The following is a 14,112-nucleotide window of genomic DNA, read 5'->3' as shown; positions in this document are numbered from 1 at the left end:
TGCACAACTTGGTCTAGTCCTATTAATAGTAGCTAGATCAAGCTGCACATGTTTACCCACAACAAAAGCTAGTGAGAATAGGCATTCTTTAGCAAAGTATGTGGACAACAGATTGGGAAAAGATATCTAGGCCAATGCCTTTGTGGTCTCTTCAGTCGTCTTGAACCGAGAACTATATATGAGGGTTCTAATCAAGTATGAATAACCATCCTTACTTAATATATAGAAAGCACCCTTCGATATAAGATTAACGAAACCTGCTTGTTGAGTTAAACGAATCAGAATATGTTTATTTTGAAATAATCCGATTTGACAATCACCCTTAATAGCACACTGTTGGGGAATAATCCTCCGCAATTCCTCGAGGTCCGTCCATTCATACGTGAATTTACCTACCACTGCATATTGAAGATTCTCCATCTTATTCATTGTTTCTACCTCCTCCTCTGTCCATTTAATATGTGGTATACCTTCCACCATTATAACATCTTTATATGAGATCGATTTAGAGGCAGTAGAGGTGCTAGATACTGTCATCAGTGAGGCTGCAAATGATTTCTCCAGGGTAGTTTTGGGTTCACCTTTGGTATTAGTATCCAGCAAGGGAGGGAATATATATATAATTTACTCACTTTTTTATATTTGAATATGAATTCCGGTAAAAACAATGTTGACAAGGGTAAAACAACCATAGTTGATTCGATCACTAATTTATGGAGCTCAAAATTCAAGAAAAATAAAAAAATCGATAGTACTTCTCAATCTAAAACTAAGAAAACTTCTCAATTAAGAATGTACGGATGATTATACGCATGTTGATGAAACTGTTTTTAATATTGATAGTAATAGTGGATTATATCCTTATCGTGAACATTTACAAAAAAGGTTTGGTAATTTTGATGAGGAATTACCTGAAGATGATGAACATGATGATGTTAATGCTTATGTTGATAGTTTTGATAATAATGTTGATGAATATACTGATGATGAAACTGAGCCACCGTCGGCTACTAGTCCCACTCCCAATCCCTCTTCCCCGGCTCTCGCTCCCTTTCGTTGTCCTGCTCCCGTTCCCCCATGCATCCTAGGACTAAGGTAGAATGCGCTAAAAAATTAGTTGTGTGGCAATTTATGACTCAAAATGAAGATAAAACACAAGCTATTTGTAATAAATGTAAACATAGAATGAATCATAAAACTGTAGGAAAACAGGGTGGGACGGGACATTTGAGTAATCATTTAATGTCATGTTGTAAAAATGAATTTTCGCATGCTAAAGCTGTAACCGAAACTAAAAAAAATGGTACCACCCTTCCTGAAAATGTAGGAGTAGAGGGCTCTAATATGGTCCAAACACAATTAAATCCTTCTAATGTTTTCTGATTCTAGTATACAACGATCATCTAGTAGAGAAAGAGATCTTGAAGAATTAGCTAAAATGATTGTTGTTATGGGTTTGCCATTTAGTTTTGCTGAAAATCTCGGTTTTATTCATTATATTCAAATTGTGTAGAATCCACATTTTAAAGGTTTTACTAGAAATACAATTAAAAAGGCTATCTTTGATTATCAAGCTCAACATTTTCAATATCTTCGTTGTTTATTTTATTATAATAATTGTAAAATAGCTATTACTTCTGATATGGGCCATAGTGTAAATGGTAATGATTATTTCACAATTACTGCGCATTGGATTGATGAAAATTGGACTTTGCAAAAAAGAATTTTAGGTTATAAATGTTGTGAAATGCATAAAACCGGTAGTTATATAGCTCAAACAATTATAGATGTTTTATGGAATTTGTGATAAAATAAGTAGTGTCACCTTAGATAATACTTCTAATAATAGAACTGTTGTTGAAATAGTAAAACTGTCTCTTTGCCCTATTTATATTGATGATTTTCATATTAGGTGTGCTGCACACATATATAATTTGATTGTAAGAGATGATATAGCAATGTATAATGATGGTTGCATAAAAGTTGAATCTGCATGCCATTTTATTTTTAAATGTCAATTTAAGTCTAGACGTAGAGATTTTGAAAATCGTTGTCGTGAATTTAATCTTCCACCTAGAAAAATTCCAAAATCAGTGTGTACTAGATGAAATTCTTTATATGAAATGCTTGAAGTCGCTTATGAATATAGGAAACCTTTACAAATGGTTTGGAATGCTCATAATTCAAATATGACATATAAACTTGATGATAATGATTGGAATGACATAAAAGAACTTATATAATTCTTAAAAGTTTTTTATTTAACTACGAAAAAAATATTTGCACTTTATTATCCAATTATTTGCTCTGTTTTACCTAATATTTGTGTTATTTCTAGTAAATTTTATAAATTCAAAAATAAACCAAGATTTGAAGAATCTGTTAAGAAAATGATTGAAAAATTTTAAAAATATTTTATTCCTATTCCTCAAATTTATTTGACCGCTTGTTTGTTAAACCCACATTACAAAGATGAAGGTGCATCACGAATGGTTGATAAAATATATTTTAATTTGGATATTGATAGTGAAGATGATGAAACACCTAGTTGTCAAGATGTTAAAGATAGTATAAAAATTGAAGCTAGAAAATTGTATGACTTATATTATTCTAATATAATGAATGTAGTACGTAATGAAGAGCCTCAAAGTTCTAGGAGTAGATATAATAATGAAGATGATATTGATGATATGATAGATTCTTATATTTAACTTTCTCATAATGATAGAAATGATTTTGATGCATATATAAATCAAAATACAGAAGCTACTACTATTGATCTTCTAGAATGGTGGAGCAATCGCGACCAGAGATTTCCTAAACTTCAACCAGTTGCTCGAGATGTGTTAGCTATTCAAGCATCTTCAGTAGCTTCGGAAGGCGCTTTTAGTGCAACAAGATTTCAAATTGGAGAGCATAGATATTCATTAGCAGCAGATAGCTTGGAGATATCGGTCCTATTTAGAGATTGGATTAATGGCGAGAGAAGGAGTTATGGTCGTCCACCTTTACCGACCAAATTTGAAAATGACGTTGATGAAATAATCCAAGATTTTAGTGACGACGACATTGATGCAATGGAGGAACTAGCTAATCAACCAATTCCAGATCATGTTACTAGAGAAATGTTAAATGATTTAAAAAAGATTTCCTAGGTAGCATGAACTATTAAATTTAAATGTCTATTAGTATGAGTATAATAATTCGAGGTCTAATTCAAACAGAACCCTTCCTAGAAGGTGGCTGTGTAGATTAAATTTTTTAATATTCTACTAATATTTTGTAATTTAACTTGTACTATTTAATTAATATTAATAAAAGTATAGGCTATTCGCCTTAATTTTTTTTTTTTATTATTGTCTTGAATTTAAATTTTTAAACTTTTAAAGTGTGAAATTTAAACTTTTATAGTTTTAAAGTTTGAATTTAAATTTTCAAACTTTTAAATTTTAAAGTTTGAATTTAATTACTTAAATTTTCAAACTTTTAAAGGGTGAAATTTAAACTTTTATAGTTTTAAAGTTTGAATTTAAATTTTCAAACTTTTAAAGGGTGAAAAAAACTTTTATAGTTTTAAAGTTTGAATTTTAAATTTTCAAACTTTTAAAGGGTGAAATTTAAACTTTTATAGTTTTAAAGTTTGAATTTAACTTTTCAAATTTTTAAGTGTGAAATTTAAACTTTTATAGTTTTATAATTTTATAGTTTGAATTTAAATTTTCTAAGGTTTAAGTGTGAAATTTAAACTTTTATAGTTTTATAGTTTTAAAGTTTGAATTTAAATTTTCAAACTTTTAAAGTGTAAAATTTAAACTTTTATACTTTTAAAGTTTGTATTTAAAACTTTAAAAGTATAAATTTTTAACTTTAAAATTATAAAAATTTTAATATTTTTTGAGTAATGTTCCTAATTTTTTAATTTTAATATTTTTTTTAAAAAAATATAGCCGTTGGGACCCGGTTTTCGGTCCGGTCTGGTCCCGGTCCGTTACCGGTTCGGGACGGGTCTTGATATTTTTTCCCGGAATTACCGGTTCCGGTACGGTTCCGGCCGTGGTGGCCGGTTCCGTTCCGGTTCCGGTCCGTCCCGGTTCCAGTCCTGTTGCCACGCTTACTGCTTTACATGGACCTAAACTAACATATGCTAAGGATATCAAAGAAGAAATTATACAATTTTATCAAGATTGATGGGCACAGGTGCAACACTACTATCTGCAGTAAATAAAAACTTTATGAAAAATGGGACTGTTTTGACTCATGCACAACAACTTAGTCTGTGTGCACCTATCACTGAAGCTGAGATTTATCTTGGTTTAAAGGGAATTGGAGATGATAAAGCTCTGGGGTTGATGGGTACGGTGCTCATTTTTTTAAGAAGGCTTGGCCTATAATCAAAACGAACATAGTAGGTGTTGTTCAAGATTTTTTGAAATTGGAAGGTTATACAGAGCTGTCAACTGTACAACCATTACTTTGGTACCAAAGATCCCAAATCCCCGTAATGTGAAGGAGTTCAGACCTATTGCTTGTTGCACTATCTTATATAAAATTATCTCTAAGGTGTTGGCTGCTAGAATGCAAAGAGTAATGCCTGTTATTATTAATGAGGCGCAGGCAGGTTTTGTCCCTGGTAGGAAGATAGATGACAACATTATCATGGCACATGAGCTTGTCAAAACGTATTGAAGAAAATATATCTCCCCCAGATGCATGATCAAGATTGATTTAAAGAAGGCTTATGATTCGGTTGAATGGGTGTACTTGAGACAAATATTGGAGGAACTCAGGTTTCCCGAGAAGTTTGTTACTTGGATTATGGAATGTGTCCAAACAGTGAACTATTCTATTATCATCAATGGGGAGCCTACTCCTTTTGACGTTGCTAAAGGGTTAAGAAAGGGGGATCCTATTTCACCCTATTTGTTTGCAATTGCTATAGAATATCTCAGTAGGACTTTGAATGGTCTTTCTCAACTGAAGACATTCAAATTCCACCCTAGATGTTCTAAGGTCCATTTAACCCACCTTTGTTTTGCAGATGATTTGTTGTTATTTGCTAGAGGTGACTTGAAATCAGTAGAGGCTATTAGCCAATGTTTCCTCCTATTTTCAAAGGCTTCTGGATTGAAGGCAAACTTAGACAAAAGTGTAGTGTATTTTGGTGGAGTAGAGTCACTGGAAAGGGACATGATCCTTCAACAACTTAGCTACTCGAGTGGGGAATTTCATTTTAAGTACTTAGGTATACCATTATTGTCAAAAAAAAGTTATCTATCTTACAATGGCAACCTCTTATAAGGAAAATTGTTGCAAGGGTTACTGTTTGGACTGCAAAAAAACTCTCATACGCTGGAAGAGTAAAATTGGTACATGTTGTTATATTTGGAACTGAATCATATTGGGCTCAATTATTTCCTTTGCCTTCTAAAGTGCTGAAAACTATAGAAGCTTATTGTCGTAGTTATGTCTGGACTGGAGCCAATACTATATCCAAGAAAGCACTAATAGCATGGGATAAAATATGTGCTCCAAAAGCTGCAGGAGGTCTTAACTTGATCAATATGGATTTGTGGAACAAAGTTGCAATTGCCAAAAATTATTGGGACTTAGCATATAAGGAAGACAAGTTGTGGATATGATGGATACATACCTATTATATGAAAGGGATGAATATTGATATCACTCCCATACCCCAGTAGGCTAGCTGGATGGTAAGGAAGATCATTAGTGCTCAGAGTTCGCTTGGTCAAGGTGTTATTAGAAATGATCAGAGAAGGAGTATCGTTAGACAAATATATTTCAATTTGTTGGGTGTTCGGCCTAAAGTTCCTTGGAAAACTTTGATGTTTCGAAATGAAGCCAGACCTAAGGCAACTTTCATAATGTGGCTCACTCTCCATGGAAATCTTCTCACATCTGATAGATTGATTAAATGGGGCATAGATGTTATCCCCAACTGCTCACTTTGTGCGACCCACCCGGAGAATAGGGACCATCTGTTTGTAGAATGTGAGTAAACTAGAAAGGTATGGAGTGCCATATTGAAATGGATGCACAAGGATGAATGTCCTGCTACCACATGGCCACAAATGGTTGACTGGGGAATCACAAATAGGAAGGGGAAATCTCAGATAGCCCATGCGTTCAAAACAATGTTTGCTGAAATGTGTCACACTATTTGGCTTGAAAGAAATCAGAGGATATTTGAAGGGAAAAGGGCAGATGTCGCGGCCATTATTCGAGAAGTGGTTTACCTGTGTTGTACTAGAGCGCCTCCAAAGCTTCAGACATTAGTCCATACTTGGTTTTTGACAAACAATGTGTAAGGTCTAGGTGCAACTGAATAAGAAGATAACTTCATATGAGCTAATCTCCAATTTAGTAAAATTTGGGTTCTAATTAGGTCTATTTTCTAGAATAACTAGTTGATTTGACTTAGCTGCTTTGTTATTCCCTCCTGATGATTAATAAAGTTGTTAGTTACCAAAAAAGAGTAATTTTTTTTAGGAATTCTACAGTGTAAGGAGCAAATTACATCCTATCTATATTCTTTTCCAATCTACAAAAATCCCCTAAAATTGTTATCATCCGGATACATCCCATCAATTTACTGATGTACAGGTTTCCTAAGATGAAAAGATTGTCTTCTAATTGTCCTGAATTGATTAGTGAGTTGGAGAGATACATCCTTAGGTTACATTATAGAAGAGTATGTTGGGAATTCACAGTGGACAATGAATTAAATGTAACACAGATGGTGTATCAAGAGGTAATCTAGGTAAGAGTGTTGTTGTTGTGGTGTTTAGAGATGATGCTGGTGATTTTATGTGTGCTGCTACCCGTTCAAACTAATATGTATTCAAAGATAATGGTTATTGCTAACTGAAATATGTGTGCATAAAGACTTCACAAATGTGGTGATTGAGACTGATTCAACCATTGCTAGATTGATCATGATACAAGAGGTGTCTGCACCTGGGCTGTTGATACAATAGTCAGAAAAATTATTACATTGTTGAGGGATAAATTTTTTTTTGACTTTCTCATGTGTACAGGGAAGGAAATGTTGTGGCAGATAGCCTAGCTAATTATGCCATAATTGAGCAGATTTCTGGCACTTTTGAGGAGTTCCACCAGCTATCTGCATAAGCTAGAAAGTGGATATATCACATTTGATACATTATACAACTAGTTTGTTGAATTTAAAAAGAAAATTAAATATAAAATTAAATGTCAATTCCCTAAATCATGCAAATCAAATTGATGTCAATCTCTCCCAAATAACATTTCCAAACAATTCAAATTTAAAATTTTCTTCCCTCATATCTCTCCCAAATTGTAACAGATTAAAAAAATTGACAATTTTATATATTTCTGTATCATATATATAAAAAAAACCTATGAATATGATATACACTTATTTAATTATAAAATAGTGTTGCGGATACTTAACAACATGTGATACATCACAACATCTGATACATAACTATGTTATATACATATAACAAAGTTATATGCCATATATATAACTATGAATATGATACAAACTAATTTTGTTATAAAATATTAGTGTTTATGTGTCAACAGTAATATTTGATAGTATCTACAGATATATAGTCTTCTAGATGAATAAGTTGGGTGTATGTATCTGGTCGTAAAAAATAATGAAATTTGTAATAGTTGTGTATCCAATACATAACTATGAACATGATACATACTTACATACTAATTTGTGTTTCGATAAAGAGTAAATTTTAGGTTTAGCAAACATAAAAAACATATTTGTATGCTATAGCTATAGTTTGTATAATTGCGTTCCATAGCAAACTTTATGTTTGCTATGGAGCCTCAGATTTGTATAAATCGCTGGCAGCCTCTCATTTATATAAATTGTTGGCACTCTTGTTTGTATAAATCGTTGGCAGCCTCTCAATTCAATTTTATATGTTTGTATATCTACATAAAATTTGAATTTCTATACAATTGAATCGAAATAAAACATTTGTATTCGAAATCTCTCTCTTTCTCTCGCTTTATACAACACAAATTATACATTGTAATTTGTATAGTCTGTGTTTGTATAAAGCGAGAATGAGAGAAAGGCAAAAGAAAATTGGTAAGGGAAGATCTATATTTGTATAATTATAAGTGTATATGACAAAAATATATGTATTTGTATTTGTATTTGTAGATACAATTTTCTCTCGCTTTATACAAACACAAACACATTTTATACATTTATGTTTGTATAAAGTGAGAGAGGCGATGGAGAGACTGGCAGCGAGAAATGGAGAGTGGCGAGCGAGAAGTTCAAGGAGAGAGGCAAATGACAACTGTTTGCTACGGGTTACAATTAAATTAAATTGTGGTTATAACATTTAATTTGAATTAATTATTTTCTATTTTATACAATTTTTCCTTCAATAAATTAGAGTTATGTATCAAAAATAATATTTGAAAATGATATAATGTACATGATAAAATTGCAATGTATCATAAAGGTGAAACAAACGAATCATACATTAATTTAATAATCAAAATCGACTATATACATTAAAAGATCTGTTGAAAGCAACAAAAGCTTCAACAATTTGATCTGCTAAAAGAAAAAAAATGATGAAGAAATCCTTCCACACTTTCTCCTTTGCTTTGTATCAACTCTTGTAGCTTTTTTTTTTTCACTTTCAACAATGGTGTTACCCATGAATTTTGACCCAAAACCCTTACCGGAGCCACCTACAACTCTTGATAAAATTGTAATGTATCATAGTGTTGAAATTAAGGTATTACATTAATTTAAGAAACAAAAACAACTAGATACATTTAAAAACTGAATCCATATGTATCAGAAAAAGATGAACAACAAAAAGTTAGAAAAAAAAGTCAACAATTTGATCTGCTGAAAGCAAAAAAATGATAAATAAATCCTTCTACACTTTCTCTTTTGTTCTGTATCAACTTCCATAGCTTTTTTTCACTTTCAACAATGACATTACCCATGGATCTCGACTCAAAGCCCTTACCAAAGCCACCAACAACTCGACCTCCCCCCTTTTGGGTGTTTTTCAACAATCGATTTTGAAGTTGAAGATGCATCCTTCTTCGACCAGATTTGTAGATGTAAAAGCTCAAAAAGTATATATAAAAAAAAAAACTGATACCTGATGAAGTGGAAAGAAGAAAATGGATGAAGAAGAAGATGAAGAACTACCTCTTCAATAGCTTGCAGTCGACAAATCGGAAAGAGAAAAAATTTGAAATTCAAAAATAGAGTGATGGAGATAATTCATGATACCATAAAGTGATTTTAGGCGTGAAAAAAGGAAAAAAAATCACGGGGTGATAGTTTACAATGATATATCCAAAAAAGTGAGAGAAAATGTGGAGAAGAGAGATTTTTGTAATTTTTTTTAAATGGTAGAGAATAATAGAAAATAGGATAAAAAAAATGTATGTTAAATAATTTTTCCCTTTAAAAATAGCCACAATATACATACTAATATATACATATATTATACATCCATATTGTTTGTTTAAGCGATTGGGTAAATGACAATCCAGGTTAAATCTTCACCAAAATCTGGTGCCATTACCCTAATTATATCGTTGACAACTCTATTAACTGATTCATGATTCATTGTGCATTAGGAACTAACTTAAAAATGGGTTAAAGATTTAGTTGATAAGTTTTTGAATAGTTAAAAGACTAAATCCGTTAAGTGTAGTTAAGAAACCATTTTAGATCTACTCCTATAGTTAAGGGACTATTTATGTCATTTTCTCTTGCAAGATACAAAAGCACAATGAAAAAAGTGGTTAGTTCCTAATGCACAATGAATCATGAATCAGTTAATAGAGTTGTCAACGATATAATGAGGGTAATGACACTCTATCTTGCAACATTCAAAGGTGTAAAGCCAATTGCAAACATGGTACGCAATTTGATTCAATATATACGGTTAAACATCTCTACAATAATATTTCACTATAACAACTAAGTTTTATTTGAAATAATTATCATGCAAGGCTGTCTCAATAAGGTTGGGGGACTAAAAGTTAAACTTTGTCAAGAGGTCCTAATTTTTTTTGTAGGTGACATATGTAAATTGAATGAAAATTGCAACAATGATATACCCTGTGTAATCCTACAAGTGAGGTCAGTGGAGGATAGGATATATATAAACCTTATGAAGTAAGAAGATAAACAATGCAAATTTTCAATGGAAAAAATATAATATGAAATTAGAATAATAAAATATGGCTCAAGAATTTAATAAATTGATATAGCGATATCGAAATAGTATTGTGCATAGATTTGATAAGTTGATATCATATAATGATAGCGAAATATTGTTGTGTTGCTTCAATATTATAATGATAACTTGTTGCAATGCTTAAAATTTGAAGAAGACATCAGAAAGAGTTTTTTTTTTTTTGAAAACAGACAATAATAAATTTTGCATAATGCAGAAGGTTTAACCTTTGAGAGACTTAAAAATGTTCAATAATAAGAAAATTTATCGAGATGATAAGCACGGCTCACTTCCAATCATGTTTTCATGTGATGTTATGCTCTCTATAATAACCAAAAAGTATTTGTACAATGTCGATGATATTAACTTGCAGGCAAGTTCAATATGGTTGTACAAGATACCTCATGGTATTAGAAACTTAATGAACTACATAAGCATAAGTATGGGAACCCTCTAATCATAATTACTGAAAATGGTAAGTTTCTAAATCTGTAATGTAGTTACTAAACTATACGATCAACCAATATTTATTGAATTTGAAAAAAAAAAGTCCAAAATAAATAGTTCAAACCTCTTTATTTTGATTTTTAGAATTGGATCCGATGCATATAGATACAAATGATCCAATGAAAATCTTTCATCTGATTGTCCTTTCTATGCACATGTAACAGAAATAGATGTCAAATAACATATTAACATCTACTTAAATTGATACATGTTACTTACGAGCACCATATATACATAGTTGCCACACGTAAAAAGGCATTACACGATGTACATGGTCGTTTGGTTGGGAACTAGTTATCCCAGGATTAACTATCTTGGGGTTTGTTATCCTGGGATAACTTATCCCACCATGTATATGGGATAACTTATCCCATCACTATGCTATAAATGGTGGGATAAGTTATCCCAAACATGTCAACCAAACAAGATATCTAAATTTTACCCAGGACTATTTATGCTTATCCCTCACACCAAACGAACCCACAATGTCATTCAATAAATTCTTCGAATTTTCTCATACAAAAGTATTTTAGTATCACAAATTTTTTCATTGCTCGATCACTTTTTTTTCTGCTATTAAGTGATTAATTTGTACTCAAATACAACAGGAACATCTGTTTAAACGAACTCAAAATGGGCATCTAAGGCTAATCTTGAGTTTTTGGAGTCAGAGTTTGAGACTGAGCCTAGAAATGAGGATCAAATTTATCGGAATCCAAGTTGTGTGTTGTGCTAATTGAGTCCTCCCTATGCCTCTCGTATCATTTTCTTCCTTCACTTGTGACTAAGGACGGAAGGGGATTCATCATAATCTCCTTCGTAGGAAAATCACGTTATATATATTCACGAGAGCTCGATGCCTTTAAAAATGAGGCATCCACCTAAGACCCAAAATTTAAGAGATCCCATTATTATAAGGATTTCTTTTAAAAAAGGAATAAAATATACGGCGTCTTTTAGTTCGTTTCGAAACATTAAAAAATATTTCTTTCTTTTTTGTCAATTTTTAAATTTAACCTCCATGTGACAAATTTAAGATTACAAGATGAAAAGATTTTTGATATATATACATATATCTAATTTACTTTAAAATCATAAGATTCAAAAATCTTCTTAATTACTCTTTTAAATTTAGTGTCAATTCAAAATCGAACAAAAGATTTAAACTGATCCAGTACTACTTTTAGAAAAAAGTAAATTTCATCGTAAAGAAAGAAACAATTTTACATCTAAAAAAATATTCTAAATACACGGACAATTCTACTTCTTAAAAAACTAAAAAATAGACTTTGAATATAAAATTAAAAAAAATAAAAATGTTTAAGGCCACATATTAAGCTTCATGTGTTCAAAATAGTGAAACTTACTCAGATCTTTGATCCAACTTTATGGAAAAAAATAAAAATTCTTGGTCGATCCATCTTTATGAAAAAATACAAATTCCGTTGACGAGACTTGGACCCCGGTGTCTCACAATAAAATAAAAATTCTAGGATCTACCTTTATGAAACGGGACTTGAACTCGGGTGTCTCACAAAAAATAAAAATTCTAGGATCCACCTTTATGGAAAATAAAATTTCCGTTGCCGGGACTTGAACCCGGGTCTCTCGGGTGAGAGCCGAGTATCCTAACCAACTAGACTACAACGGATTGTTGTAAAAATTAAAGGGATTAATTATTAAGACGGTTTAATATTTGGAAATTAATCTATAGAAAACAACATACAAAAGAACATAGTCCAAGTTTCCTTATAACTTTACTCTCCAATATGATGTTATATCTTCTCTCTTCCATCAATCAGATAATATCTGATAATGCAAAAATTAGAAATTTAAGATAGACCTCTAGTTCTTCTTTTTTGTCATTGAAAGAATTTCGATCTTTGACTTGTAAAAAGTGATCTCAATGCTTATATCTATCTTTCAAGCTATGTGGTCATATGACGGAAAAAGACTAATTTAATGAGATATGTCTGTTACAATATGTATATGTATGCCTTCACTATATTTACACTTTTGTTTCTAAAATTTACTTCTATACAAGTAAAATAGCCTAGTATTGTGTGATCATAAAAATATAATATATTAATTTGCTTTATTATAAACGAAAATACTGCGATTTGTTTCAATCTAATATACATTAATTCTTGCAAATAAAAATGCTTAAGAAATTATTACCATATATTGAGAAGCTAAACTTCGCAGAATAAAAATACAAAACTATAAGCAATAAAAAGGCATGAGGAAGACCAGCTCCTCTACACGATTTAGTAGCAACAAATAATTCATTAAGATCATATCTTCATACCTTTGTAAAATGAATATTAGAAATTCTATATTGAACTCTTTGGGATAATTAGGCATAGAAAAATATATAAATTATGTTGAATTTGTCAATTACATACCTAAAATATGTTATTTCCTATTTAAAATTACATAGTAAGGCAAATATGTTATACATTTACTACTGAAAATAGAAAGTCTCTAAATCTACAATGTAGCTACTAAACTATCCCATCAGTCAATATTTATTGAATTTGAAAAAGAGTTCAAGAAAAAAATAGTTTGAGCCTCTTATTTTAATTTTTTGGATGATTCAAATAAGATATTAACATCGCAACAAGATACTCTCAAGGATACACAAAGGATCAATTATCACAATGACTATCTTACTAATCTGTTAGTTGCTATCAAGTAATTATGTGAATTGGTACAAGAATTTTTAGGATTTGGTTAAAAATACATGTAACTTAGCAGCACCATATATACTTAGCTTCCACGCGTAAAATGTTGGATATATAGTAAGAATTAATGGGAAATGAAGGGAAGATAAAAAGAAGAATGTGAAAGGTTCTCTTATGCTTTAGTAAAAAAAAAGCATTTCTCCATCATTAGTGGTGGAAAGAAAGATTAAAGTGTTTAAATAGATAAACATTTCTACTAGTTGTTAAAAGGGTTGGAAAGAGGGACCCCTCACGCCGTTGTTGTTGCTCGACTTTGGCTTTGGCTTTGAAAAATGAGAAATTACTTTTTGGACAAAATTTATTTTAATTATTTATTTAATTAATTTTAAATTAAAATGACCAAAACGTTTTTTATTATTTAAATAATTAGCCGAAATGACCCAACCCAACTTGGATCCGCGCATTTAAAATATCTTTTCGTTTTATTTGAATTTCCCACCGTTGGAAATGACTATACTGAAATGTTGTAACTTTCAGAAACAACGATGACCGTTCTGAAGGGTTGCAAACTTTCATGAATGGTCATGTGATTTTTGGAAGGTTGCAACCTTTCGGAACCAATGCTTCTTGACTATAAATACCTGTGATTCCTCATATTTTTTCACTTA

General features: G+C 31.2%; 1 non-coding gene across 1 annotated transcript; it reads right to left on the bottom strand.

Annotated features, from left to right (window-relative positions):
• Positions 1-12,338: 12,338 nt before the first annotated feature.
• Positions 12,339-12,411, bottom strand: TRNAE-CUC (transfer RNA glutamic acid (anticodon CUC)). The gene has a single exon. It is a non-coding gene; the product is annotated as a tRNA-Glu (tRNA).
• Positions 12,412-14,112: the final 1,701 nt, after the last annotated feature.

This window comes from Solanum stenotomum, chromosome 1, assembly GCF_019186545.1.
Source record: "Solanum stenotomum isolate F172 chromosome 1, ASM1918654v1, whole genome shotgun sequence".
Lineage (NCBI taxonomy): Eukaryota > Viridiplantae > Streptophyta > Magnoliopsida > Solanales > Solanaceae > Solanum > Solanum stenotomum.
The sequence above is the reverse complement of the archived record's forward strand: the minus strand, read 5'-3'. Positions and strand labels throughout refer to the sequence as shown.